Consider the following 5,394-nt stretch of genomic DNA (forward strand, 5'->3'; position numbering starts at 1 on the left):
TTAAACAATAATATCAAGTAGACTGCCAGAGTTAGTTTGATGCCAAGCTGAGTAATTCAGGCAGAGGCTGAGAGAAGCAAGATTGAATCAGTCAGCTTGAAGAGGAGTTTGAGCCAGAACAGCTTCGTTGAATTAGATAACCAGAGATCAGAAAGATCAGGAAAGAATGAGCTTATTCATGGGTAAGTCTCAGAGGCTGAAAGCATCCTAGGCCTAGATAAGCTCCTATAGAGGGTAGACACTTCCAGGACTAGGCCAAGATTAGCAGACAGAGCAATAACCCTTAGAGACAACAATTACATCATCCAACAAAATATATATTTACACAGGACCTCCTGGCCAGGAAAGGCACCATACCCAGTGAGCTGGACCTTTCCTCAGCATTCATTAATCAAGAAAATTCTCCATATATGCAGTATGATAGAGGCATGTTCTCAGTTGGTATTCTCTTCTCAGATGACTCTAGCTTCAGTCAAGTTGACGAAAAAAAAAAAAAAAAAAAAAAAAAAAAAAAACAGGACAAACAGCAGTTTATGTCTTCTACTTCAGGATATCGAGAAGCCCCTGATCAACATTCAGCAGGTAGACCTTAGATTCTAGTGGGTGCCTCTGTCCTAGTTCATAAATGGTGTCTTCTCTATGGAAAAAAGGGGACAGGAATCTCTTGTTTTTTCCTCCCTTTCTCCTGTGCTCCCTCTCTCCTCTCTCCTTCCCTCCCTCTTTCCTTCCCCTTTCTTCTGTCTCTGTCTATGTCTCTGTCTCTCTCTCTCTTTTATTTATTGTGTACATGTGTTTGTGTGTCTGTAAATTGCACACATTGCCAGTGTCTATGTGTAAACACACACTGTGAGAGAACAACGTACAGGAATCAGTTGTCTCCTTCCACCATGTGGGTTCTAGCGGTCAAACTCTGGGTGGTCAGGTCTGGTGGCAAGTGTCTTTTATCAGCTGAGGTGGCTCCCTGCACTCTCGTGTTTCTCTCATGTTTTCATGAAATAACCAGCTAAATCCTTACTACTTTCAACATGCAGGATTGAGCATAAGCGGTTGATATGTAAATGTGAAAGAGGATTAGCATTGAGACTGTAGTAATCTGGAATGAGGTTAGTGTTCATATAAATGCACCTGGGCAATACATTTTTGCCTCAGAGTACCTTCTAGAGTCTTTATTTCATGCTTTGACCGGTCTCCAGTGTTGCAAGGTCTTTCTTCCCCCCTGTTCAATCACCAATACCAATCTGTCCAGGTCAAACATTTGAGAAAAAAATGCAGATATTTCTAGTAGTTGATTTCCTGATATGCACTAGGTAGTTTTCACATAAACGTTAATATTCAAAACATTCTTTTATAGTAATGTTCATTTTATTAGAAAAAAAGATGGATCATGATTAACAGTTAATTTCTTTCTTAAATTTTTTAAGATTACAAAACCCTTGCGATTGTGAGAAGATCCACGGCCCTCAGGAGGCAGAGGCAGGTGGATCCCTGTGAGCTCAAGGTGAATCCCAAGCCAGTCTCGGCCCTGTAATGGCACTCTGTTCCCACCCACATTCCCCAAGACATGAGAACTGAAAAATCAAAATAAAAAGTATGTACTACCTAGTCGTCAGTTAAAGATCTAGCAGAGCCAACACAAAGCCATTCAGCTCTTGTACCAGGTATGATGATACACACACACTTCCAGTCCCAATGCTGAGGAGCTAGAACTAGAAAAAGCATCAAAAGTTAAGGCCAACCTAGACATCCTAGTGAGTTCTAAACTAGTCAGTGAGACCCTATCTTAACTACCCACCCTGGAAAAAAATTCTCACCATATTAAGCAATAATAGCAAATCGATTTTGTAAAGGTAATAATAAATAAACAAATTTCATACACAATGAAAATTACTTTTTGTTTGTCTTTGAACTTTTGAAGCCAGGACTCACTGTATAGCATGGGCTGTCCCTCAGCTCCCTGAAGACCAGGATGGCCTAATATTTTTGGTAATCTTGATGCCTCCCAAGTGCTGGAATTACAGATGTGTGCCACCAAGAGAAGCATATAGGAGATCCTTTTAAAAAGAGTTATGGTCATTATTTTTAATTATATGCAAATATGTGTGGCTACATGTAGGTTTGTGTACATGAGTGCTGGTGACCCAAAAGGCTAGAGGTGTCAGGTCCCCTGGAGCTGGAGTTGCCAATGGTCACAGAAGTTTGAATGCTGCGTTGATGAGATGATTATTCTTGGTTGTTGATTACATCTGCACTTAACTAAAACTCAAGTGGCTAGGCACACCTGTCAGATGTGTTTCCTAATTAAATCATTTGAAGTGTGAACACTCAACTTGAGTTCCTATCTTTTGAGGTTATAAAATCCACCTTTGAACTAGGCCATGCCTTCTTGTGAGAGCCTATAAAGAGGATAAGGAAGAAGGGAAGCTGTCACTCTTTGCCTGCCTGCCCTTTGCTCTTGCTGAGAAATTCATCCTAATATTGCTCCCTTATCTATCTTATTTCAAATTTATTATTATAAGATATAATACTACTTCATCAGGTTCCCTGTGTATACTAAAGAGCAGCTAAGACATCCATCCTCGTGGACTGAACAGTTATTAGATTCTTGTAGCTTTTGTTAGTCAATAGGCAGTTTTGGATTAGCTGGACCACAGCCTGTATGATGGCATTATAATATATCCCCTTTCTCTCTGTCTCTCTGTCTCTCTCTGTCTGTGTGTGTGTGTGTGTGTGTGTGTGTGTGTGTGTACATGTGTATGTGTGTGTATTCATTCTATCATTTCTGTTTCTCGAGAGAACCTTGACAAACACAGTTAGTTGGTAATATTTGGAGCTTAAAAAAGAAGTTTCTAGGGAGTAGGGGGGGAGGGCATGGGGGACTTTTGGGATAGCATTGGAAATGTAAATGAAGAAAATACCTAATTTAAAAAAAAAAAAGAAATGTTGGCAAAACCAGCTTTTTTTAGAGAGGATTCTAACTCTTTTATGACTATTAAACTGATCCTTTCACCGAACAGGTCCCAAAATATAAATCAGCCTCCCCCTCCCCCTCCCCCTCCCTCTCCCTTCTCCCTCTTCCTCTCCATCCTCCCCCTCCCCCTCCCTCCTTCCTCTCCCTCCTTCCTCTCCCTCCTCCTTCTCCCTCTTTCTCTGAGACAGGGTTCCACTCTTTAGCACTTGCTGGCCTTGACTTTAGTGCAATACACAGACCATGCTGGCCTGGAATTTGCAGAGATCTGCTTGTCTCAGCCTCTTGAGAGCTAGAATTGAAGGAGGGTGCCACCACACCAAACTGTTCCTGTTTTTAAAGATTTATTACATTATTTATTTATGTACTCATGTATCTGTGTGCAAGAATTTGCATGTGTATGCCTGACCAAGCCAAAGGAGTGTCAGATACTGTGGAGCTGAGGTTACAGTCAATTGTGTGCCAGCCAAGATACTGGGAATCGAACTTACATTCTCCAGAAAAGCAGCAAGCACTCTTAACTACCTAGCCGAAAGATGGTAATCTTAGTCCAAGACGGACCTCTGTCAGATGCTATAGTGTCACTACTTTAACAGCTAATAGAGCATGTTTACTGCCCACTCCCTTCCCAGCTCACTTCCTTCAGCATTCATTATCTAGGAAGGATGTGGTTTGTGCTTTTGATGGCAAATAATGTTGCCATAGATAAAGCACCCTTACCTCTCCTTATTTCAGTCCATGATGAGAATTTTAAATTATTGTTTTGATTTATAACTTAGTTTGTGCTTAGCTTTTTGAAAGGGAATGGTATATTGGTATATGGTGGTTTGTTTTTTTTAGTCTGGTTGTTATTTCTGTGTGTGTATGCATTGTTTGTTTGCTTGTTTGTTTGTTTTCTGAGGCAGAGTTTCTCTGTGTATCCTTGGCTATCCTGGAACTCACTCTGTAGACCAAGCTGACCTCAAACTCAGAAATCTGCCTGTCTCTGCCTCCCAAGTGCTGGTATTAAAGATGTATATCACCACTGCCTCTTTTGTGTTGTGTTGTATTGTGTTGTGTTGTGTTGTGTTGTGTTTTTAAGACTAAGTTTTACTATAGTTGCCCAGGATATCCTAAAACTCTAAATGATCCTCTTGACTCTTTCTAAATTCTGGGATTACAGGTGTTCACTGTCTTATCTGGCTAGTTGGCCAGTATGTAGTGGATTGCAAAGATCTACTTAAACATTTCTTTAAATAGTTTGCTTCTCAGTAACATCTTTAGAAATATTTGTTGGTGAAAGAATGGAAAACTGACCTAAAATCTAAACTAAACTAAACTCTGTGTGTGCACACACAAGTAATCAGTATTTGTGTGTGTGTGTGTGTGTGTGTGTGTGTGTGTGTGTGTGTGTTGTTTTGCTTAGACAGGGTCTTAACTGACCAGCCTTGACCACCCTATGATGATGAAGATGATTTTGAAGTTCTGATTCCTTTGCCTCCATTGCCTGAGGGCTAGGATGCCAGGAATGTACCACCATGTAAGATTTAGATGGTGCCAAAAACCAGACACCAGCTGTGTACACCAGGCAGACACTCAACAAGCTGAGCTACGTGTTCAGCTCTTGTTTCTATTCCTGTACTAGAGTGATGCCTGTATAAATGGAATTATGTATTAGGAGCCATGTTGTTTGGGTTTATCATTTTGTTCAACAGCAATGTCTTTCTCATTCCTTTCCAAATAAATGAGAATTAGGCAAATACAGATTTCTTGAGCTTATGTATCTATGTAACACCAGCCACCTTATATTCACACTGTCTTCCATAGAACATTCTCTAATTATCACTATAAGCCTAGTATGAAAATTCTTATCTCATGTATCATCTATGCTTCCCAAGGGAAGAAAGCTAAAATCCAGACATATAAACAAAGATGAGAAGCTAGGATGTTAGGGATAAGACTCTCCCGACTTTCTACCCAGGAGCCAGAGCTATTCACATCACACAAGCAAACCCATGTCCCTGAGTGCCTGGGTGAAGCAGGCACCCATATCATCCTAGAAACAGAACTTGAACAAAACATCAAAAAAAAAATGTTTTTGAATGACTGCAGATACAGATGCTACATCAAAGAAGACCTTCAAGATCTATAAAAACCTGATTTATACTCTATCCCCCAAACCCATTACTTCTAGGACATTAAGCAAATTAATGTTTCTGTACAACAAAAATGCTGAGGAATGATTGAGTAGTGAAGAAACTTGCCTAATCTGAGACTCAGTGAAGTAGACGGTTACAAAAAGGGCAGAGGTGGAAAGCACTGGCTCAGTACCAGCCATCACATGGAGAGCTTCAAAAACATGGTTCCTATAAATGTGATTGGACAGAAGGAAACTCAGTCAACACTGATAACAACTGCTCAGCACAGCACTAGGAGATATCTGTTCTTTT

The sequence above is a fragment of the Mus musculus genome, chromosome 1, assembly GCF_000001635.26.
Source record: "Mus musculus strain C57BL/6J chromosome 1, GRCm38.p6 C57BL/6J".
Classification (NCBI taxonomy): domain Eukaryota; kingdom Metazoa; phylum Chordata; class Mammalia; order Rodentia; family Muridae; genus Mus; species Mus musculus.